Source organism: Ceratotherium simum, chromosome X (assembly GCF_057802395.1).
Source record: "Ceratotherium simum simum isolate JZ-2026a chromosome X, ASM5780239v1, whole genome shotgun sequence".
NCBI lineage: Eukaryota > Metazoa > Chordata > Mammalia > Perissodactyla > Rhinocerotidae > Ceratotherium > Ceratotherium simum.
The window spans coordinates 3,379,460-3,405,769 of record NC_141940.1 but is presented as its reverse complement, the minus strand read 5'-3'; the positions used below and the strand labels follow the sequence as shown (position 1 = coordinate 3,405,769).

Below are 26,310 nucleotides of genomic sequence, written 5' to 3'. Positions count from 1 at the left end.
TTTTCTCTAATGAAGAGGTAGGGAACACACCTACTCCATCTGTAGCATATTCACTATATTCATCCAGTCCTAGGTTCTGGCCCAAACGTACTTTAGATCTTGTTGAATCCACACTTTTCCGAGCCATCCCTTAGGCTTAATACACTATTCCCCTACTCAGGCACTGAGTATACTCAAGGCCACTGCATGTATCCACAAACATTCCATTATCAGAAGAGTCTGATATTTCAGAATATCATTTAATAATAATCAACACTATAGTCAATTCACCAAAATATACAATTTACTCCCAAGCTTAATCAGCAAATGTCTCTGAAACTAGAGCTGTGTTTTAAATAGTTGGGCACTCATCTGGAGCACAGGCTTCCCTTGGAGCCATTTCTGTACTTGAAGGAGAAGAGACAACACTTCAGAACCCAGAACACACCCCCTAAAGACTTGTCCCTTCAGATACACTGCCAGGTTCATTAGCTAGAGAAGCATTGGTGTATTCCCAAGTACATAAAGCAAAATTAATTAATTAATGGGAGAGACCACAATTACATTTGAATCCAATATTCTAGGCAGGACATAGACACAGAACAACTTTATAAACCAATATAATTGTAAAATTGTAAGATAGTTATGCAGACTAAAAACAGGGGACCCAAACTACAGGAAAAAAAGAAGAGAGATAGTGGTGGTAGTCAAATGGCAAGAGACTGTTCTTCCAAGGGGAGAGTGGAGTCACTGCACATAGAAAGGGAAGTGGCTATAACAAAGTCTTGGGTTGGGATGGAAAGGCTTGGCTTCTGGATCTCTGCCCCTGACTTGCTGAATACCTTAAACAAGACTGTTTCCCTTTTGGCTGCTCTCTTGTACAATGAGGGTTTGGGACAAGCCAGATTCTGAATTTTCTCTCTGTTCTAACCAGGAACTCGGATTGCAGGGCCAAGCAAAAAGCATCTGACTAAAGGTGCCCAATGGTTGCAAGAGGAAAGCTTTCTCTGCTGTCTGAGGAAGGTAGGAGGTTTTATGCAAATCTGGTGCTCCTTCTCTCTCTCAACTGTTCACCTTCATTTAAAAAGCACCCATTAGAGCTGGACCAGTGGTGCAAGCAGTTAAGTGCACGCGCTCTGCTGCGGCGGCCCGGGGTTCACCGGTTCGGGTCCCGGGTGCGCACCGATGCACCACTTGTTAAGTCATGCTGTGGCAGCGTCCCATATAAAGTAGAGGAAGGTGGGCACGGATGTTAGCCCAGGGCCAGTCTTCCTCAGCAAAAAAGAGGAGGATTGGCATGGATGTTAGCTCAGGGCTGGTCCTCCTCACAAAAAAAAAAAAAAAAAAAAAAAAGCCCCCATTGCTTTTAAGGATTGCTAAGAAGGAAACTGTGGGGAGAGGTTGCTTTCTCAATGAGTTGGGGCTCAGCCAAGCTTCAGAACTTTCTCTGGCTTTGCAGCAGGGAAAGAGATTCAAAAAGTTTGGTCTGGTACACTGGGCGCCAAATCCCTTCCTCTTCCATTTCTGTCCGATTTGGAAAGAATCTGGCAGATAAGAGAATTAGGGGAAGTACTGTGAAATGAAGAGGAGGGAGAGTAAAGAAGAGGAAAGAAAAGGAGAGAGGTAACTAGAAGAGGATTAAAGGAAAAAGCAGGAAAGAAAGGACGAATGGGAAGAAGTAAGACAAAGAAAATAGAGGAAAAGAAAGGAATGAGGAAGAGGAAATAAAACTAACTAAACAGAGAGCTACTAAGCAAGAGATAGCAAGAGCCGAGAATGAGAGAAAAAGAAAGAGAAACCAAGAGAAAGAAAAATGCCAAGAGAAAAAAAGAGGTAATGCTCTTTTCACCAGAGGAGCCAGAAATCTCTCATGTAGTGGGATGTGGAGACAGGAATTGTTACTTGTATCATGGCAGCACAAGTAAGGGAGGGCTCTGAATTTATGTTACCATCCTTAGATCTTTGGCCCTCTACCCTAAGGCTAGGCAAACACAGGGATATTTGTCATTTCTCTAGTCTTCCATACAGAGACCACCAAACCCTTATGGCCAAATTTTCTGACTAGGAAATCCAGCTGCCTTGGAGCAGGGTATGTGACAGCACACAGAGAAGTACCCTACAGAAGTATGGACAGTGGTTAAAAGCTTAACTAACTGGGTTTGAATTTAGGTTCTGCCATTTACTCTTTGTGTACCTTTTATCACTTAACTCCTTTGTGCCTGTTTCTTTATCTGGAAAATTGGGATAGTGATAGCACCTACCTCAGAATTGCTCTGAGGATTTAAGAAGATGGTATTTACACCAGTAGTTAGAACAGATCTAGTGTTTTATATACGTTAGCTGCTGCTGTTGCTTAATATTATTCTAGAGGTGAGATGATATGAGCCACTCATAAGGCCAGGTGGACAGAACTCACCCAGAAGTCTAAGGTCCTGGGTCTCAGATATAGAAGAGAGTATCTACCCACCACTCCAGCTCTTCTGTGTGAAGGAATGATTAGGAGTTTGCTATTTCATTTAACTAAATGAAAAGACCAATGAATAAGACTAAAACTGGTGAGGGCTACAGTTCATAGTCTAACCACTGTTCACAACCTTCTAAGTTGAGACAAATGTGAAACATGAACTAATGAGCGATAAGACGGCCTTTTCCCCCTTTTATAAACAATTGTTTTCAGATACTCTTTGGTTCTTTCTTTATTTGCTTTGGGAATCCAATTTCCTTCCAATGTTACCCTCTGAAACCAAAGGTGAATAGAATTATCTTTTCCTTTTGCAAATTCACTGTGGTATTGGAAATGCTTGAAAATTCCTATAGTTATATGAACACACACGCCCTTAGTGCTCAGTGAGACTCTCACTGGCAGGGAACTCATTAACCAGTCCCTACGTCATTTCTGCCTGCTTTTGATCTGAAAAAGTAAAGATAAGCCAATCAGCAAGTTATCACTGCGTTTATTTATATTGAATATGTTGCTCATAACAAACTATATCTTCTAGTTTGACTTCAAATAAATCCCCAAGAAACCTTGAATTTTCTCCTTTGAGCAGAAACCAGAGTAGGTTCCCCAACTCCAGCTGCTCCACCCCAGCATACACGTAAACGTTGGTCTTAGTACTACCCTTTAGACCCACACAACAAAGTCTGCTTCTTGTTCTTTTGAGATTTAAAGACCTTCAGAGATTGAAAGAAAGTGATCAGGGTACCCCTAAGTCTGCCCTTCTAGTCTATTCCTTTCCAGACTAAATAGCCTGATTCCTTTGACTGTGTCTCTCTTCTTTTGACATGGTTTTAATCACTCCCACTATCCCCCATTCACTTTCCCCTGACTCAGGTCTGAGTTTTTACTGACACTCTGAAATATGTTTTGTGGTGAAAGTTTGTCACAATTCCATTAGAGACAAGATCATAAGATGAATGATTGGAACAAATACACCTATATCCCTTTATCTCATTATAGGCCATGATGGACTCTTCAATCCTTCCCAATGACAGTCTTCCTAAGAATAGTGAGGCTTTGAGGATTGGGACTTTGGCGAAAAGAACAAAGCCCTGACTTTTCTATTTTATTACTTCCAGATCACTGGGAATTTTGGAGAATAACTGCTTATTGTTGTGCACACTTTCCATCTTAAAGAGAGACTGGGCTGCTGGAAATGAACTCCCATGTGACTAGCTGTCTGGGTCTGCTAGCTACATGGACTTAGGGAGTGGGCTACAGTGATTCATGGATAGGGTCTCACAGATCTGAGAGCTGGAGTGTTCTGTTCTTATGTTAATGGCCTTTCCATTTGTCTTTGACAATCCTTGGGGACTGAGATACTGTAAATACTCAGTGACCCACACCTCCAATAGCATTAATCACAGATAAGCTCTCTAGAGGAATCACAAACAGGTGGTTTAGGGAAGCAGAAATTATGAGAGTCTGTGTCAGAGATACTGAGCTCTAATGGAAGCTCTGCAATTGACTCACACCCCCTTTTTCAGGCTGTTTGGGCAAAGCTCACAACTTTTGACATTTGGTAGGCTAGAGATCTAGTATTGTGCTTATGCTACTCCATCTAGTGTCTGGTACCTGGAATGTACAGCAAATCTTTAATAGCCAGCTGCATACAACATGTGTTTATAACACAACATCAGTAAGAAATACCACAAGACTTAAGTGACCACAATCACCGCCAACATGACCACTGTGGGTTTTTTTTTTATTGATGTTTTAATGGTTTCTAACATTGTGAAATTTTGGGTTGTACATTTTTGTTTGTCCATCACCATATATATGACTCCCTTCACCCCTTGTGCCCACCCCCCATCCCCACTGCCCCTGGTAACCACAGTCCAGGTTTCTCTGTCCATGTGTTGGTTTATATTGCACATATGAGTGAGATCATACAGTGTTTGTCTTTCTCTTTCTGGCTTATTTCACTTAACATAATACGCTCCAGGCCAATCCATGTTGTTGCAAATGGGACGATTTTGTCTTTTTTTATGGCTGAGTAGTATTCCATTGTATATATATATACCACATTTTCTTAATCCAATCGTCAGTCGAGGGACACTTAGGTTGCTTCCACTTCTTGGCTATGGTGAATAATGCTTCAATGAACATAGGGGTGCATAAGCCTCTTTGGATTGTTGATTTCAGGTTCGTTGGATAGATTCCCAGTAGTGGGATGGCTGGATCACAGGGCATCTCTATTTTTAATTCTTTGAGGAATATCCATACCGTTTTCCATAGAGGCTGCACCAATTTGCATTCCCACCAGCTGTGTATGAGGGTTCCTGTTTCTCCACATCCTCTTCAACATTTGTAGTTTTTTGCCTTGGTGATTATAGCCATTCTAACGGGCGTGAGGTGGTATCTTAGTGTTGTTTTGATTTGCATTTCCCTGATGATTAGTGATGTTGAGCATCTTTTCATGTGCCTATTGGCCATCTGTATATCTTCCTTGGAGAAGTGTCTCTTCATTTCCTCTGCCCATTTTTTGATTGGGTTGTTTGTTTTTTGTTGTTCAGTTGTGTGAGTTCTTTATATATTATGGAGATCAACCCCTTGTCAGATGTATGTTTTGCAAATATTCTCTCCCAGCTGGTTGGTTGTCTGTTCATCTTGATTCTGGTTTCATTTGTCTTATAAAAGCTCTTTAATCTGATAAAGTCCCACTTGTTTATTTTTTCTTTAGTTTCCCTAGTCTGGGTAGGCATGTCATCCGAAAAGATTCCTTTAAAACCAATGTCAAATAGTGTGTTGCCTGTATTTTCTTCTATGAGTTTTATAGTTTCAGGTCTCACCTTCAGGTCTTTGATCCATTTTGAGTTAATTTTTGTGAATGGCGATAGCACATAGTCCACTTTCATTCTTTTGCATGTGGCTGTCCAGTTTTCCCAACACCATTTATTGAAGAGACTTTCCTTTCTCCATTGCATGTTCTTAGCACCTTTGTCGAAAATTAGCTGTCCGTATATGTGTGGTTTTATTTCTGGGCTTTCAATTCTGTTCCATTGATCTGTGTGCCTGTTTTTGTACCAGTACCATGCTGTTTTGATTACTATTGCTTTGTAGTATGTTTTGAAGTCAGGGATTGTGATGCCTTCTGCTTTGTTCTTTTTTCTTAGGATTTCTTTAGCTATTCGGGGTCTTTTGTTGCCCCATATAAATTTTAGCATTCTTTTTTCTATTTCTGTGACGAATGTCATTGGGATTCTGATTGGGATTGCATTGAATCTGTAGATTGCTTTAGGTAATATAGACATTTTAACTATGTTTATTCTTCCAATCCACGTGCATGGGATATCTTTCCATTTCTTTATTTCATCATGGATTTCTTTCAATAATGTCTTGTAGTTCTCATTGTATAGGTCCTTCTCCTCCTTGGTAAGATTTATTCCTAGGTATTTTATTCTTTTTCATGCAATTGTAAATGGTATTATCTTTTTGAGCTCTCTTTCTGTTAGTTCATTATTAGCATATAGAAATGCAACTGATTTTTGTAGATTGATTTTGTACCCTGCAACTTTGCTGTAGTTGTTGATTGTTTCTAATAGTTTTCCAACAGATTCTTTAGGGTTTTCTATATATACAATCATGTCATCTACAAATAGTGAGAGTTTCACTTCTTCGTTACCTATTTGGATTCCTTTTATTCCTTTTTCTTGCCTAATTGCTCTGGCCAAAACCTCCAGTACTATGTTGAACAGGAGTGGTGAGAGTGGGCAGCCCTGCCTCATTCCTGTTCTCAGAGGAATGGCTTTCAGTCTTTCCCCGTTGAGTATGATGTTGGCTGTGGGTTTGTCATATATGGCCTTTATTATGTTGAGGAACTTTCCTTCTATTCCCATTTTATTGAGAGTTTTTATCATAAATGGATGTTGTGTCTTGTCAAATGCCTTCTCTGCGTCTATTGAGATGATCATGTGGTTTTTATTCTTTGTTTTGTTTTGTTGATGTGATGTATCACATTGATTGATTTGCGGATGTTGAACCATCCCTGCGTCCCTGGTATAAATCCCACTTGATCATGGTGTATGATCTTTTTAATGTATTGTTGTATTCGGTTTGCCAATATTTTGTTGAGGATTTTTGCATCAATGTTCATTAGCGATATTGGCCTGTAATTTTCTTTCTTTGTATTGTCTTTGTCTGGTTTTGGTATCAGGGTGATGTTGGCCTCGTAGAATGATTTAGGAAGTGTTCCATCTTCCTCTATTTTTTGGAATAGTTTGAGAAGGATGGGTATTAAATCTTCTTTGAATGTTTGGTAAAATTCACTGGAGAAGCCATCTGGTCCTGGACTTTTATTTCTTGGGAGGTTTTTGATTACTATTTCAATCTCTTTACTTGTTATTGGTCTATCCAGATTCTCAATATCTTCTTGGTTCAATTTTGGGAGGTTGTATAAGTCTAAGAATTTATCCATTTCTTCTAGATTGTCCAATATGTTGGCATATAATTTTTCATAGTATTCTCTTATAATCAATCCTCTGTATTTCCGTGGTATCTGTTGTAATTTCTCCTCTTTCATTTCTAATTTTATTTACTTGAGCCTTTTCTCTTTTTTTCTTAGTAAGCCTGGCTAAGGGTTTCTCGATTTTGTTTATCTTCTCGAAGAACCAACTCTTTGTTTCATTAATCCTTTCTACTGTTTTTTTGGTCTCAATTTCATTTATTTCTGCTCTGATTTTTATTATTTCTCTCCTTCTGCTGGCTTTGGGCTTTGTTTGTTCTTCTTTTTCTAGTTCTGTTAGGTGTAATTTAAGGTTGCCTATTTGGGCTTTTTCTTGTTTGTTAAGGTGGGCTTGTATCGATATGAGTTTCCCTCTCAGGACCGCTTTTGCTGCATCCCATATGGTTTGATATGGCATATTATCATTTTCGTTTGTTTCCAGATAGTTTTTGATTTCTCCTTTAATTTCATCAATGATCCATTGGTTGTTCAGTAGCATGTTGTTTAATTTCCACATTTTTGTCACTTTCCCAGTTTTTTTTCATGGTTCATTTCCAGTTTCATAGCCTTATGGTCTGAAAAGATGCTTGTTATGATTTCAATCTTCTTAAATTTACTGAGGCTTGCTTTGTTTCCCAACATATGGTCTATCCTAGAGAATGTTCCATGCGCGCTTGAGAAGAATGCATAGTCAGCTGTTTTTGGATGGAGTGCTCTGTATATGTCTACTAGGTCCACCTCGTCCAGTTTTTCATTTAAGTCTGCTATTTCTTTATTGACTTTTTGTCTGGATGATCTATCCATTGTTTTAAGTGGGGTGTTAAGATCCCCTACTATTATTGTGTTGTTGTTGATGTCTCCTTTTAGGTTTGTTAATAGTTGCTTTATGTACATTGGTGCTCCTATGTTGGGTGCATATATATTTATAAGTGATATGTCTTCTTGATGGAGTGTCCCTTTTATCATTATATATTTCCCTTCTTTGTCTTTCTTAACCTGTTTTATCTTGAAGTCTACTTTGTCTGATATGAGTATGGCAACACCTGCTTTCTTTTGTTTGCCATTAGCTTGGAGTATTGTCTTCCATCCTTTCACTCTGAGCCTGTGCTTGTCTTTAGTGCTAAGATGTGTTTCCTGAAGGCAGCATATTGTTGGGTCTTGCTTTTTAATCCATCCTGCCACTCTGTATCTTTTGATTGGAGAGTTCAATCCATTTACATTTAGGGTAATTATTGATATATGAGGGCTTAATGTTGCTGTTTTGTCACTTATTTTCTGGTTCTTTTGCATTTCCTTTGTTTCTTGTCCCATTTGTTTCGGACTGCCAATTCAGTTTGGTTGTTCTGTCTTGTGACTCTTCTAGTTTTCTCTTTGTTTATCATATGTGGTTTTGTTTTGATTATTTGTTTAGTGGTTACCTTGAGGTTTGGGCAAAAAATCTTGTGTATGAGATAGTCGATTATCTGATGGCCTCCTATTTCCTTATACTAAGTCAATTCAGTCACATTCCTCTTCCCCTTCTAAGTTGTTCTTATTATACCTTATTCTATCTTGTGTTGTGGCTGTGTGTTTACAGTGATGAGGTTAAATTTATTTTTGGTGAGTTTCTTCCTTTGATCTTTGAGTTTAGTATTTAAGTGGTTGCTAACCTATTCCGGTAAAGATCTACTATTTTTCTGAGTTTGTCTACCTACTTTTCTCCTTGCTCCAAGCTTTGTGTTCCCTTTCTCTTCTTTTTTTCAGGCCTGAGGGCCTTCTTGAGTATTTCTTGTAGTGGGGGTCTCGTGGCCATGAACTCCCTTAGCTTTTGTTTATCTGGGAGAATTACTATTTCTCCATCATATTTGAAGGATATTTTTGCTGGATAGAGTATTCTTGGCTGAAAGTTTTTGTCTTTCAGTATTTTGAATATATCATTCCAGTCTCTTCTAGCCTGTAAAGTTTCTGTTGAGAAATCCACTGAGAGCCTGATGGGAGTTCCTTTGTACGTTATTTTTTGTTTTTGTCTAGCTGCCCTTAATATTGTTTCTTTGTCGTTGACCCTGGCTAGCCTTACCACTAGGTGTCGTGGTGAAGGCCTTTGTCTGTTAATATATATAGGTGTCCTGTTGGTTTCGCTTACTGGTATTTCCTGCTCCTTCCCCAGATTTGGGAAATTCTCAGCTATTATTTCCTTGAATAGGCTCTCTGTTCCTCTTTCCCTCTTTTCTCCCTCAGGAATACCTATAATTATTATGTTACATATTCTAATAGAGTCAGATATTTCTCGGAGTTTTTCTTCATTTCTTTTTAGTCTTAGTTCTCTCTCCTCTTCCATCTGGAGTATATCTGTATTCCTATCCTCTAAAGGGCTAATTCTTTCCTCCATATTGTCAGCTCTGTTCTTTAAAGATTCCAGATTCTCCTTTATCTCCTCCATTGTGTTCTTCATCTCCATCAGCACTGATTGGTTTTTCTTCATGATTTCAATCTCTTTTGTGAAGAAACTCCTAATCTCATTTAATTGTTTGTCTGTGTTGTCTCGTATTTCGTTGAGTGTTTTTATGATAGCTATTTTGAAATCTCTGTCATTTAGATTATGGATTTCTGTGTCTTCGGGGTTGATTTCTGGGTGCTTGTCATTTTGTTTCTGGTCTGGGGATTTCATATATTTTTGCATTGTGGTTCCTGTGTTGGTTTTGTTTTTCCTCATCCTTGAAATCTCTGGTTGAAATTTCCACCTGCCACCACTGTCTGGTGGTAAAGGACTGTGTAGTCTAAGGCCCCTGCGCTCTGCCCCGGTTTTCTGCTGCAATCCACAGGTTTTTTTTTTTTTTTTCCTGCTGCAATCCATGGGTCCAGTCGTTTGATCAGGTCTGCCGCGGATCGCTTGGTCTGGTCTGTCGCGGATCTCTTGGTCTGGTCTGCCACGGAAGGCTAGGTCTGCTCTGGTCAGTTGAGCTGCAGGGTCAGGTTTGCGGGGAGGGGGGAGCTCTCTCTTTTGCCCTCTGGGTCCCTGACGTGGGAGGCTTTTCGTTTGCCCCTCTTTATCCACTCTCTGGGGTGCTCAGATGTTGATGGTAGCCCTATGGCTCTTCTGAGTCCTCTGTGCGGGAGTTTCCCACTGGTTGAGAGAGTCCGAAGAGCTACGGTTTCCCCGCCGAGGGCTGCCCCTCCCCCCCTCTGGGAGCCACGTGGACCGGGATCGCTGATCTGATGGGGAGGGAGAGGAGTTCTCCTTACCTCTCCCCACTTCCTCTGGGGGCCCAGCACGTTCCGCTCTCAGATGTGTGGCAGTGTGGATCTTTCCGCTCTAGCTTTTCACTGTCTGGGATTCCATTGTTGGTCTGTGGCTGTTCCTTTTGTTGTTTCTTGTCGGGGGAAGAGTTTATGGGAAAGCTCACTCCGCCATGATGCTGACGTCACTCCTCCACTGTAGGTTTTCATTAACTTCACTATTGTTCTACCACTGCTAGAATCTCGACGCTCACAAAGGTAGTACAGAACAAAGTTCGTTCCCTATTTCCCCAAATTCTCAGGAATTTCAGTCTTAATGAGGCCCCAAAATTCACTTTTTAGTCCCAAGCCAGATATATTTGGTGGGCAGTAGACACCACTCAGATAACCACTCCATTCACTGGTTCCACAAAAAACACTGATTCCTGTATCATCACCCTCAGCATTTTGTCTTTCTTATCATTATCTCATTCCTTAATCTGTCATTTAATACTTAAATTTTAAAGCACAAACACATTCAATTCAAATGATTCCGTTTGTCTTTCACACTCCTAGATGTTTCCCTCCTCCAACCTTTTCCTTTCCCTTTCCTCTACATCTATTATTTATTACCTAACCCAATACATACCCAAAATGTAGTGGAAAAAACATTGAATCTGATTTCAGAAGATCTTGGTACAAGCTCAAGCAGTGCTAGTGACAAGCTTTAAGATCTTAAAGCTTTTAAAATGCTTTAAGACTTTTATCTCCCCAAGCCTCAGTTTCCTTCTCTAGAATATGAAGGCTTTCAGCACAAATTCCTCTAAAGTCCTTTTCAGAAAAATCTTCTATGAATCTTTGGTTTCCTAGTTTCTAAGCCCAGAGTAGATCAAAAGCACCAAATTAGAACTGAAGAGATTGGCCCAGTGGCAAAAACAAGAAATAAACACGAATGTAGTAAAGAAGGAGGTAGAAAAAATAATAATATCTAGGCTTTGGTCCATGGGAAGAAAAAACCCAAGTGGTATTTTTGACTTTTCTCAAGAAAGGTTGCTGTGCTCAGTGCTCCCAATGGCATTAACATACGTCTATAGAAGCACCTTCCTAGAATATCTTTGCCCTCAGACCTTTCCAGTGACATCCCTTCTTTGTGATGGTGACCAAAAGCAATATTTGCATTTGTAGCTCCAGATAAAGAGGGCATATGTGTCTTACTAGCCACCCACATGGGAAGAAATGTCAGTAATATGTATGGAAGAAATAAAAAAACAGAGAGCAGCCTCTTCAGCAGTTCATAGCCCTTTGCTGCAAATAGAGTTCACTCCCCAGAGCAAGTAGGATTTCCTTGAGGGCAACATTATAACAAAATTAGAAAGGGAAGTTGAGGCAGTGCCCAAATAATGACCAAGAAATAAGTTGGAGTTTCACTACACAATGGCTTCTCCACTCTAGAGGCACATTCTTGAGCCAGAACAAGCTGAAGCCCAAGAAAAAAGCAATAGAATCTTTAAAACAGCTGAAATACTCCAAAATGTTATAAGGATGCTCTGGTATTTTCCAGAGCCTACTGATTTTTCCATTAAACATAAAATTAATAAGTGAGAAAACCATTGGTATAGGAATCTGGAGACTTGAGTTAGTCCTGGTCCTACCTCAAGTTAACTATACCTTAGTTTCCTTATTTGTAAAAAAGACAGTTGATTTTTTGTGATTCCAATATTAAAAATATTATGGTTTCCAAGGCCATGATACACTAGAACAGGCTATCAGAGGCATATACACTGTCATCCTTAAGAAGTGTTTGGGACTTCCAGATAAGATGGCACAGGTAACTTCGCATCTCAGTTTAACCCCTCTGCTCCAAACACACAATAATGAGAGATAAAATATAAAAGATATAACAAAAAATATCGTTGTTTCAAATAATCAACATACAAAAAATCAGTTGCATTTCTATATAATAACAATGAAGTAGCAGAAAGAGAAATTAAGAATACAATCCCATTTACAATTGCAAAAAAAAGAATACAATGTCTAGGAATAAATTAACCAAAGAGGTGAAAGACCTCTACACTGAAAACTATAAAACACTGTTGAAAGAAATTGAAGAAGATGCAAAGAAATGGAAAGATATTCCATGCTCTTGGATTGGAAGAATTAACATAGTTAAAATGTCCATATTTCCTAAAGCAATCTATAGATTTAATGCAATCCCTATCAAAGTTCCAACAGCATTTTTCACAGAAATAGAACAAAGAAACCTAAAATTTTTATGGAACAACAAAACACCCCGAATAGCCAAAGGAATCCTGAGAAAAAAGAACAAAGCTGGAGGCATCACACTCCCTGATTTCAAAATATACTACAGAGCTATAGTAACCAAAACAGCATGGTACTGGCACAAAAACAGACACACAGATCAATGGAACAGAATTGAGAGCCCAGAAATAAACCCATACATTTATGGACAGCTAGTTTTTGACAAGGGAGCCAAGAACATACAATGGAGAAAGGAAAGTCTCTTCAATAAATGATGTTGGGAAAACTGGACAGCCACATGCAAAAAAATGAAAGTAGACCATTATCTTACACCATACGCAACAATTAACTCAAAATGGATTAAAGAATTGAATGTAAGACATGAAACCGTAAAACTTCTAGAAGAAAATATAGGCAGTATGCTCTTCAACATCATTCTTTGCAGCATATTTTTAAATACTGTTTCTGACCAGGCAAAGTAAACAATAGAAAAAATAAAGAAATGGGACTACATCAAACTAAAAAGCTTCTGCACAGCAAAGGAAACCATCAACAAAATGAAAGGACAACCTACCAATTGGGAGAAGATATCTGCAAACCATATACCTGATAATGGTTTAATATCCAAAATATATAAAGAACTCATACATCTCAACAACAAAAAAACTAACAACCCAATTAAAAAATGGACAAAACATTTGAACAGACATTTTTCCAAAGAAGATGTACAGATGGCCAACAGGCACATGAAAAGATGTTCAACATTGCTAATTATTAGGGAATTGCAAATCAAAACTACTATGAGATATCACCTCACATCTGTCAGAATGGCTATAATTAACAAGACAAGAAATAACAAGTGTTGGAGAGGATGTGGAGAAAAGGGAACTCTCATACACTACTGGTGTGAATGCAAACTGGTGCAGCCACTATGGAAAACAGTATGGAGACTCCTCAAAAAATTAAGAACTACCATATGATCCAGCTTTTCCACTGCTGTATATTGATCCAAAGAACATGAAAACATGAATGCATAGAGATATCTGCACCCCTATGTTCATTATGGCATTATTTACAATAGCCAAGACTTGGAAACAACATAAGTGTCCATCAAGGGACGAATGGATAAAGAAGATGTGGTACATATACACAATGGAATACTACTCAGCCATAAGAACAGAGGAATCTTGCCATTTGCGACAACATGGATGGACCTTGAGGGTATTATGCTAAGTGAAATAAGTCAGAGGGAGAAAGTCAAATACCCTATGATCTCACTCATAAATAAAAGATAAAAACAACAACAACAATAAACAAACAAACACATAGATACAGAGGTTAGATTGGTAGTTACCAGAGGGGAAGGGGGGAGGGAGGAGGGCAAAAGAGGTGACTGGGCACATGTGTATGGTAATGGACGGTAATTAGTCTCTGGGTGGTGAACGTGATGTAATCTACACAGAAATTGAAATATAATGATGTACATGTGAAATTTATGTAATGTTATAAACCAATGTTACCTCAAGAAAAAAATAATAAACTAGAAAAAAGAAATTATCCGATGTGAAGAACAGCAAGAAAAAAATATCAACAGAGCCTCAGGGCCAGGCTAGAAAATATGATTCGGTCTAACACATAGAACATCAGAGTTCCAGAAAGGGAGGAGAAAGAAATTAGTGAAGAAAAAATATTTTTGAAGAAATAGTGCTCAGATATTTTCCAAGTTTAGCAGAAGCCATAAATTTACAGAATCAAGACATTCCCCAGACCCCAAACAGAAAAAAAATAAGAAAATAATGCCTAGACATATCATAATCAAACTGTTAAATACCAAAGGCTAAAGAAAATTCTTGAAAGAAGCTATTGGAAAATAACACAGTCTATGCAGGGAAGCAAGTATTTGAAAGTCTGAAGATATATCACCAAATCACAGATGACGTGACAGTGGAACAGCATCTCTCATATGCTTAAAGAAAATTACTGTAAACCTCATAATTCTATATCCAGTAAAAATATGCTTCATAAATCAAGTCAAAACAAAGATATTCTTAGAATAAGAAAGACAAAGGAATTTGTCACCAGTAGACTTACTCTATAAGAAATTTTAAAGAAAGTTTTTCACGCTGAAGGGAAATAATGCCAGTGAGGAAATTAGATCATCAGCAATAAAGACAGAGCAACAGAAATGGAAATTCTGGATAAATGTAAAAGAATTTTCCTTCTTAAATTCTTTAAAATAGTTATGGCTGTTGATATAAAAGAATTTCAACACTGTCTTGTGTGGTTTTCAATGAATGTTGATTTAATAGAGAAGACAACTATAACATAAAAGTCATTTGGATAGTAAACAGACCTATATGGTTACAAAACTACTACACTTGAATGGAAGTGGAACAATGTTAACTCTAAGAAGACTGTCAAACACCAGCAATGAAGATTGTTATCCTATAGGAACCAATGAATCTCATATTATAAAGACACATTTCTAAACCAGCAATAGAAAAGTTGAAATAACAAAAATATCCAAGTATTCCAAAAATATTCAGGGAAGAGTAAATAGATGAACATAAAACCAGAGGGGACAAACAAAACAAATAACAAAATGATGAATCTAAGCACAACCATGCCAATAAATATATTAATTATAGATAGCCTAAACACACAAATTAAAGCCAGAGATTGTCATATTGGAAAAAACAAAAGAACTGACCATATTCTGTGTATAGAAAGCTCACTTTAAATATAAGGATATAAATATGTTAAAAGTAAAGAATGGAAAATATATACAATGTAAACACTAATCAAAAGAGAGATGTGGTGGCTATATTAATATTAAACAATGTATACTGTAGAATAAGGAAAATTGCCAAAGATAAAGAGGGATTTACATAATTAAATCACAAGTAAGATATTACAACGCTAAATGTGGCATCTAACAATGGAGCTCAAAAACATATGACACAAAAACTGACAGAATTCAAGAGAGAAATAGACAAATCCAAAATTATTGTTAGATATTTCAACATTACTCTTTCAGCAATCGATAGATCATATACAGACAAAACTAGTAAATGGAAGACCCGAACAACATTGCCAGCCAATGTGACGTAATTGACATATATAGAACACTCTACCCACAACAGAAGAATATCCAGTTTATTCAAGTGCACTGGAACATTCACCAAGATAGTCCATAAAACAAAGTTTAACAAATTTAAAAGAATTGAAGTTATATAAACTATGATCAGTGACCAGAAAAGAATAAAAATAGTAATTAATACAGAAAAATATCTGGCAACTCTCCAAATATTTGGGAATTAAAGAACACTCTCCTAATTAACCCATGGATCAAGAAGAAAGTCACAAAGGATGTCACAAAATATAGTCAACTGAATAAAAATTAAAATAGTACATATCAAAATTATGGGATGCACATAAAGAAATACTTATAGGGAAATTCATAGCATTAAATGTCTACATTAGGAAACAAGAAGAGTCTAAAGTCAATAATCTAAGCTACCATTTTAAGAACTAGAAATATAAAAAAAGAATACATCAAAAACAAAGCAAGTAGAATTGAAAATAGAAAAACAATAGAGAAAATCAGTGAAATTAAAAACTGGTTCCTTGAAAAAAATCGAAAAATTGATAAAACTCTCACCAGACTGACCAGAAAACAAAAATAAGACAATACAAATATCAGGAAAAAGCAGAAGAATGATATCACCAAAAATGGCAGAGTAAGGAACTCTGGGGCTCTGTTTCTCCATAAAAACAACTAAAAAGCTTAGAAAAACTATCAGAATCAACTTTTATAGAACTCTAGAACCTAGTCAAAAAACTTATAACCACCAGGGGAAGATGTGAAGAAAAAAGCTAGTGCACTGAGGTAAGAGAGCACTGTGGCATTTTACTTGGCATACTTACATCCCACAACCTCCAGATTGGCGGCAGCTATGAAGATGACAGCCCACACTCCTGTTGCTAGTACCAGAGGGAGCAATATAAACCTTATTCTCAAAGAATTCTGGTTAAGTGTTTCGACCTGAATGGCAGCTCCCTGAAAGACTGTTGCAATGGATGCAATGGCTTGCCTTTGTTTCACCCAACTGGGAATGTTCCCAGTGCTGGGGCTGCTTCCCAAGAGGCATTGCCAAAAGTATTTAATGGCAAAACTGTTGACAGCAGCAGCCTAGGGCTAGGGATAACAGTTGGGACAAGCAAATAGACAGACTGAAAAGCCTGAGAAGAAAAAGGTTGGAAATGGAGATATTTGGGTGAATAACAATTTTTATAAAGCTCCAACATATACCACGGAATTGATAAGGACACACACATGCCCAGGGCTTCACATACGCTCAGAAAAGACCTGAAAAGAACTTAAGCCTTCACATCTGGCCGAGTTTCAGACTTCATGCAAAGGGGAAGTAGAAACTAAGGCAGAGTCAATTCTCCCTAAACAGATATATAGATTAAACACAATCCTAAATAAAATTGAAATTTTTTTGTAGAAATTCACGAGTTGATTCTGAAATTTATATGGGAAAGCAAAGGAGAGAAAATCGCCAAAATGAATTTTTTAAATTTGTTCTTAATTTGGAGGACTCCAGTACAAGATTTCAATGTTTCAAGATTTACTATAAAAGTACATCAATCAAATCAGTGAAAGGATAGACACATCAATGAAAGGAACAGAATAGAGAGTTAAAAAATATGCCCAGACATATGTGGTCAATTGATTTTCAACCATGGTGATAATGCAGTGTAGAAAGTATACTCTTTTAAAAAAATTGTGCTTGAACAACTGGATAGCCATATGCCAAAACATGAACTCCAACCCTTACTTCACACATACAAAAATTAACTCAAAATGGATCATATACCTAAATGTAAAACCTATGACTATAAAACTTGTAGGAGAAAATATCTGTGACCTTGGGTCAAGCAAAACCATTTTTAGATGTGACATAAAAGTCACAAACTATAAAAGAACAAATTGTTGAGTTAGACTCATCAAAATTTGTCTTCTTCAGAGACATTGTTTAAAAAATAAAAGGAAAAGTCAAAGATTGGAAGAAATATTCTCATATCTCATTTCTAACAAAGGACTTGTATACAGAGTATGTAAACAACTTTCAAAATTCAGTAATAAGAGATCAAACACCCCAATAAAAATTTTTGCAAAGGATCTATACAGATATTTCACCAAGGAAAATATACAGGTGGCAAATAAGCACAAGAAAAGATGCAATCAGAAAATGTAATTTATAACCATAATATGATACCATTAGTAGTCTATTAGAACAGCTATAGATATTTTACAACAGATAATAAGAAGTGCTTGCAAGGCTGTGAAATAATTGGAATTCTTGTACACTGCTGATGGGAAGGCAAAATGGTATGTCCATGTTGAAAAATAGTTTAACAGTTTTAATAAAGTTAAACATACCTTTACCATACAACTCAGCAATTCTACTCCCAGGTATTTACCCAAGATAAATATAAACTATGTCACACTAAGACTTTTGTGTGAATTTTTATAAAATCTTTATTCATAATCACCCAAAACTGCAAATATCCCAAATGTTTTTCCACTTGTGAATCTATAAACTATAGTACATCCCTACAAGAGGATACTACTCAGCAAAAACAGGAATTAGTTACTGATAGATACAACAAACATGAATTAATTTCAAATGGATTTTGCTAAGTGAAAGAAGCCAGACACCAATGACTACATTCTGTATAATTCCGTTAAAATGACATTCTGGAAAGGGCAAAACTATGGAGACAGAAAACAGATCAGTGGCTGCCAGGGGCTACCGGTGAGAGGAGTGAATAACAACAAAGAGGCGTGAGGGAATTTTTCCAGTTGCTAGAACTGTTCTGTATCTGGTTTGTATTGGCAGTTACATTATTGTATACCACAAAGCGTGAATAATACTGTATTCGTTACACATTAACTTTTAAAAATTCAAAATTTAACTAAAATTAAACAGAAAAGGGAAAAGTAGCACAAAGACTCTCGTTCAAAATGAGCCTACACATCAAAACCAATGAAACAGACTAGTACACCCAGAAACTGTTTTATGAATACATGAATACTTGATATATGGCTGGATAGGCATTATATATCAGTGATAAAAGCATATCGTATTGAAAAATGTGCTGGGACTACAGGTTATTCATGTGTATTGTGGTTACCAGGGGCAATGGGGGTATGGGGTGGGCACAAGGGGTGAAGGGAGACATATATATGGTGATGGACAAACAAAAAATGTACAACCCCAATTTTCACAATGTTAAAAACTATTAAAACATCAATAAAACAAAGTACATTCCTACCTCACACCACATATAAGTATTAATTGCAAGTGTATTAAATAACTTAAATAGGAAACACAATTCGTGAAAGAAGGAATCTGAATAGTCAATGAACATAAGATATCCAATATCACTATATAATCAGGGAAATGCAAATTAGAAGGAGGTACCATTTCACAGCTATCAGCCTGGCAAAAATTTGGAAGCATGACCGTAGCAAGTATTGGTAAGGAAGTGAAACAAAGAGAATTCTCATATACTGCTAGGGGGAAGTGAAAATTGGTATAAGCATTTCGGAGAGCAATTTGGCAGTATTTGCTAAAGCTGAGATGTGTATACCCTATAACTCGGTTATTCCATTGATAGATCTATATCCAACAGAAACCCTTACAAATGAGCACAAAAAGACATGTACAAGCATGTCCATTCAGTGTTTGAAATGTGGTCCTGTTTAGATTTAATGCTTTAACAGGTATCTTTCAATGAATAAGATTCTCTATTTCCCTCAGAAATCTTCAATAGGGACTCCTTTGCAATCATTGTAGGTTAATATGTCGCAAGTGAGATGAGGTTTCAGTCCCTTTGTCATGGAATAAATTAATGTGATGGGCCTGGTTGAGCTGAGCAGAGCAGAACCCACGCTTTCCGCCTGGAATCAGACATCTTCACTTTGCAACTCAAGATGAGTAGTTTTCCTTCAATGTCTTCGTTACAGTTTTCCTATTCCTTTGACTTCACTATGAAGTATTTTATCTTCCAAAGACACTGTCTACCAAGCTGTCCTTCCTTAACTTTAGTTTTAAATCAGAAAACTCTCATATTTTTCCTCTTACATCAATATTAGCCAGCAACTGCTCTTTTTTATTTTCTTACAAGGAGCCGTCCTCTAACTTGACATACACCTACAGTGCCCCACTCTTGCCTATTCCAGCTTTGAAATAGCTATGTTTGTTTCAGTACCCTATGTTAGAAAATATACTATCTCCCACCAAACCCTGACATTCACAGATTGGCAGACTATGACTGTGAGGGTATGCTGTTCACTGTTACCCTGCTTCACTCTTTCCCTCAAACATAGCAGTGATGAGGTACAAAGAGCCCTGTACTTGGAACCAGTAGCCCTGAGATTGGGTCCTGGGTCTACTATTTATTGACTACATTACCTTAATCTTTTTAGTTTTAGTTTCCACCACTGCCCTCACAGTTCCATTGTGAGAATTAAATTAGATAACAGATGCTACGTATGAAAAAAAGTACTTTGAAACTGTAAAGTCGCCCTCATAGTATAGGATCTTGAGTACAGAGTTTTGAGTCAGGTAAAATCAATGATAGACTCAGGGATATCAAGAAGCTTCATTGACTAAACCTGGGTCCTCCTCCCCACCTGATCTAAGGCTGCCTCCTTAGTAGACACTGCTGATAGCGATACCCATTAGGAGAAGAGAGGATGACCAAAGAAAACAATAATAATGCTGAGAGGCTGCTGTTATTTGTCATTTGATGTCTACATTTATTCTTGCTCCTGGCCTTTTCTGGCTGCAAGTTCTAGAAGACCTATATCTCTCTACTTCACTTTGGGCTTCTGCTGCCAACATTAGTTTGCTCCCATGCTAGGCCAGCTCTGCCTATTATCCTACTGAAAAGGATTCTAAACCAATATACCATTAAAAAGATGTGTTCAGAGATTTGGAAGCAAAGAACCTGCTTCCTGACTTTCTTTACCTCTCACTTCCCCATTCTCACCATGAATATGACTGAGCAGTAGTTTTGGCATCTTAGGCTCAACTTCCTGCCAGATATAATTCTTCACTCCTGAAACCGAGGGCCTCTCCAATGATCTATATCGCAACTATGGCCCAGGGTGCTGTATCCTTCCACCTCCCTTATGAGTGGCTCCATACTTAATAGGCACATAACTTCACTTCTGCTAACACTTCTGTGATCTCATCTCTCAGAGCAACTCCATAGTGAACCGTCCTTAACCAAATTGGACCTCTACGCACTTACCACTTTATGCATAGGAGAAAAAGTGATAATTGGAAGGCAGTCTTCCAGATAGGTCTTCACCAAAAGGAGTATGCTTATAACAATCTGTGCAACACCCCAGCTATTTTCCATCCTTGATGAACTCTGTATTTTAAAAAATGCCTCTTGATACAATAGTCTATTTGAATAGCGTTCTGTTTGTCATTTCAAACTCAAAATCCCTTGAATACGTGATTCAGGTTATTTTTTACTATTTATTTCAGGATCTTCTCTGGGACAACCAGAGGAAATATATATCTGCTAGTCCTGAGATGGAATTTCTGAGCCACATTTTAACTGTCACAGGGTCTGTGTGATGTTGAACAAGGTGTCAGTAATTCTGAAGTAAGGACTTTCCATCCCCAGTCAATTAAATATACTTAGGAATTCTTGGGTTTGACCAATAATGCTGATGGATGGTTTATTCTTCAGTTTTCTCCACTGACAATCTCCCTGATGTCCTCTCCTGGAAGCTTGAAGATGACAAGACAGAGAATATGATGTAGCCATAAAAAAATTTGTGGTCATTTAACCCTACATGTCTGCTTAAAGTAGCCTTGCATGCATAGGAGGCATACAAATGTACAGTGGAATCATCTAAATATTCAGGCTTATATAAGAGACAGTACTTGGAGGCATAGAATGCTGAGAATATGAAGTATATTTGAAAGAGGAAGCCTATATCTAGGCATTCTATAGTGCCACTCTAGAGAATAAAATAATCTCATTTATAACAATGAATATGGCTTTCAGGGACTTTTGGTGGCCCCAAATCAGAAATATCACCCTACATTATATCATTATCTGTGGCACCTATGAGGCTCAAGAGTTTACTGCAACCTTCCCTAACCCTCAATATCCCCTGAGCATTATTATCTGGGATTTTAGTCTCTGACTTCTTATTTCAATGGGACAAGGCACCACTCTTTGCTACTTACCCTTATCCTGCTTGTCAAAGTGCTCTTCTACTTCCATGGAGAGCCAAGCTACCTCATTTCTGTCCATACTCTCCTCTGGATTTTAAGCATATCAGTTATGTCCTTGAAGAATCACAACATTGAGCATCATGGAAGAGTAAGTTGTTCTCTTTGTCTCTCCCCATTGAGTTACAACCAGTAGGACATCCACTGACCAACACAGGACTCCCTGCATAGCACACCAGAACATCTGAGAGATCCATACATCTATACATCTGAGGGTGGGTGGACTGGACCTCCAGGAGGCAGTGGAACTAGGGGAGCAGCCCCTCCCCTTCCCCTGGCAGCAGAGACACCAATGCCGGTCCTTCCAGCAGCAGGGGCTAAATCCAAAACGCAAATATCTCCAGCAGTGGCAGTGGTGCCCTGACCTGAGGTTTCAAAAAGCACACCAGCACCAGAAACCAGAGGCGGCAGGAGCAGCAGCGGCACTCACAACTCAGCCCCTGCCCCTCCCTCAGCAATGTCAGATGGTGCTGGTGCCGGAGGATTCAGGAAATGCAGCAGCACTCGGGGCTTAGCCCCTACCTCTCCCCCGGCAGTGGTGGGTGGCACCTGTGATCTGAGGCTTCAGGAGTCACAGCAGTACCCATGACCCAGCCCCAAGCGGTGGCACCCCAACACTGGCCCTATCAGTAGCAGGGGCTGCATGCAAGACCCCGGGCCCCTGGGAGTGGCAGTGACATCCATGAACCCAGCACCTCCAGCAGCAGTGCTGCCAGCACCCCCAGATAACTCAAGAGCAGCAGCACAGGTGGTGCATGTGGCAGCAGCACCTGAGCCCACGAAGAGCCCAGGGAGAGCCAGTGGGGGAACACGAGACCCAGGTGACCCCAGAAGCAGCAGCAGCAGTGCTCACAGCCTGGTGACCCTTGTGGCAAAACCCATGACTGCAGCAACATTGTAATCAGTAAGGCACCAGCAACCTTGGAGGCACAAGCAGCACCAGGAGTACACTGACAATGACTCCGGCAGAGGCAGTGGAGGTCAGAAAGTGCAGGCTCTCAAAGACAACCAGAGGCAGCTCAGATTCCAAGTAACCAAAGCCTTACCCAAATAAGAAAGGTGTTTACTACCACAAATGTGCTGGCAGATGAACAATTCAACAAGCACCACAAAGAACTAGAGTAACATGGTAGCACAGAAATAAAATGACAACTCTCCAGAAACAAAATTTGAAGTCACAGAAGATTGCGATCTGACTGATAGAGAATTCAAAATAGGTATCATGAAGAAATTCAACAGGTTACAAGAAAACTCAGAAAGACAGTTCAATGAGCTCAGGAATAAAGTTAATGAACAGAAGGAGTACTTCACCAGAGAGATTGAAGCTCTAAAAAAGAACTAAACAGAAATTCTGGAGCTGAAGACCACAGTTAATGAGAAGAAAAACAAAGCAGAATGCATTAGAAATAGAGCAGATCACATGGAAGAGAGAATTAGCAAGCTCGAAGATAGAAATCTAGACATGATTCAGGGGAAGAGAAGAGAGAACTAAGATTTTTTTAAAAAATGAAGAAATTCTATGAGAAATATCTGAGTCAATTAGGATGGGTATCCCAGAAGAAGAAGAGTGGGAGAAAGAAGCAGAGAGCCTATTTAAAGAAATAACAGCTGAGAACTTCCCAAACATGGAGAAAAAACTGGATATACAAGTACATGAAGCTAATAGAACCCCTAATTATCTCAATGCAAACAGACCTTCTCCAAGGCACATTTAAGTAAAACTGTCAAAAGTCAATGACAAAGAATGAATATCAAGGGTGGCCAGAGAGAAGAAATTAACTTACAAAGGAACCCCCATCAGGCTATCAGCATATTTCTCAGCAGAAACTCTATAGGCCAAGAGAGAGTAGAATGATACAATCAAAACATTGAAAGACAAAAACTATCAGCCAAGAAAACTCTATCCAGCAAAGTTATCCTTCAGATATGAAGGAGAAATAAAGGTTTTCCCAGACAAAGAAAAGCTGAGGGAGTTCATTGCCACTAGACCTGCCTTACAAGATATGTTGAAAGGAGCCCTCCTACCTAAAACAAAAAGACAAAGGTAAACAAAGCTTTGAGCAAAGTGACAGACACTTAGAGTTCAAAAATTGCAACTCTATATCAGAATAGGTTAGTAAATAATTAATTATAACATAAAGGCCAAAGGGAAAAAAAGAATCAAAAATAATACCCAACAGTGGAATAGCTGGATCATATGGTAGTTCTATCCTTGATTTTTTGAGGAATCTCCATACTGTTTTCCATAGTGGCTGCACCAGTTTGCACTCCCACCAGCAGTGTATGAGAGTTCCCTTCTCTCCACAACCTCTCCAACACATGTTGTTTCCTGTCTTGTTAATTGTGAAATAAGTCAGAGGGAGAAGGTCAAATACCGTATGATTTCCTTCATTAAGTAGTAGATAATAACAACAATAAACAAACACATAGGGACAGAGACTGGATTGGTGGTTACCAGAGGGGAAGGGGGGAGGGAGGAGGGTGAAAGGGATAATTCGGTACATGTGTGTGGTGATGGGTTGTAATTAGTATTTTGGTGGTGAACATGATGTAGTCCATGCAGAAATAGAAGTACAATGATGTACACCTGAAATTTTTACAATGTTATAAACCAATGTTACTGCAATAAACAAAAAATTAAAAAAAAAAAAAGAATCAAAAATAACTAGAACCACTTCAATTTGGTAACAAACTCACAATACAAAAAAAGGATAATTTGTGACAACAAAAACAAAGAAGGGGAAGAGGAAAAGGATAGAACCTGAATAGGCTAATGGAGGTAAGATGCTATCAGCATAAAAAGGACTCTCTCATCTATATCTTTTACACAAACCTCATGGTAACCACAAAACAAAAGATCAGAGCAGAGTCAAGAAACATAATAAAACAGGAAACTGAGAAACACTTCACAGAAAACCACCAAACTGAAATGGCAAACAGAAATACAGGGAAAAAGAAACAATGGAAATATAGAACAACAAGAAAGCAAAAGATAAAATGGCAATATTAAGCCTTCATATACCAATAATCACTTTAAATGTAAATGAATTGAATTCACCAATAAAAAGACACAGAGTGGCTGGATGGATTAAAATACAAGACCCAAAAATATGCTGCCTCCAGGAGACCCATCTCAGCCCTAAAGACAAACATAGGCTCTGAGTGAAGGGATGGATGATACTCCAACCAAATGGCAACCAAAAGAAAGCAGCTGTTGCCATACTTATATCAGACAAAATAGACTTTAAGCCAAAAAAGACAATAAGAGACAAAGATGGACATTATATAATGATAAAAAAACAATCCATCAAGAGGACATAACACTTATTAATATATATGCACCTAACATAGGAGCACTAAAGTATATAAAGCAACTACTAACAGACCTAAAGTGAGAAATTAACAGGAACACAATAATAGTAGAAGACTTTAATATCCCACTTACATTAATGGATAGATCATCCATACAGAAAGTCAACAAGGAAACAGTGGCCTTAAATGAAACATTAGACCAGATGGACTTAATAGATATATATAGAACATTCCATACAAGAGTAGCAAAAACACATTCTTCTCTAGTGCACACGGACATTCTCAAAGATAGACCAAATGTTGGGAAACAAGGCAAGCCTCAATAAATTTAAGAAGATTGAAATCATAAAGCATCTTTTCGGACCACAATGGTATGAAACTAGAAATCAACTACAAGTAGAAAGCTGAGAAAGTGACAAATATGTGGAGACTAAACACATGCTACTGAACAACGATTGGATCAATGAAGAAATCAAAGGAGAAATAAAAAATACCTGGAGACAATTGAAAATGAAAACAACGTACCAAAACATGGGATGCAGCAAAAGTAGTACTGAGAAGGAATTTTATAGCAATACAGGCCTACATTAATAAAAAAAAAATCTCAAATAAACAATCTAACATTACACCTAAAGGGACTAGAAAAAGAAGAACAAATGAAGCACAAAGTCAGTAGAATGAAGGAAATAATAAAAATCAGAGTAGAAATAATTGAAATAGAGATTAAAAATACAACAGAAAGGATCAATGAAACTGGGCTGGTTCTTTGAATAAATAAACAAAATTGACAAATTCTTAGCTAGACTCACTAAGAAAAAAGAGAGAAGGCTCAAATAAACAAAATCAGAAATGAAAGAGGAGAAATTATAACAGATATCACAGAAATACAAAGGATTATAAGAGAATACTATGAAAAGTTATATGTCAACAAATTAGATAACCTAGAAGAAATGGATAAATTCTTAGAATCATCTAACTTCCCAAAGCTGAATCAAGAAGAAACAGAGAATCTGAATAGACCAATCACAAGTAAAGAGATTGAAACAGTAATCAAGAACCTCCCAAAAAACAAAAGTCCAGGACAGACGGCTTCTCTGGTAAATTCTACCAAACATTCAAAGAAGATTTAATACCTATCCTTCTCAAACTATTCCAAACAATTGAAGAAGACAGGATGCATCCTGACTCATTTTATGAGGCCAATGTTGCCCTGATACCAAAATCAGACAAGGACGACACAAAAAAGGAAAGTTACAGGCCAACATCACTGACGAACATTGATGCAAAAA

The 26,310-nt window shown here is 38.0% G+C and overlaps 1 protein-coding gene across 9 annotated transcripts in view; it reads right to left on the bottom strand.

Moving 5' to 3' along the window:
- Positions 1-26,310, bottom strand: part of GABRA3 (gamma-aminobutyric acid type A receptor subunit alpha3) — a 253,136-nt gene that overhangs the window by 84,091 nt on the left and 142,735 nt on the right. The window lies entirely within an intron of this gene.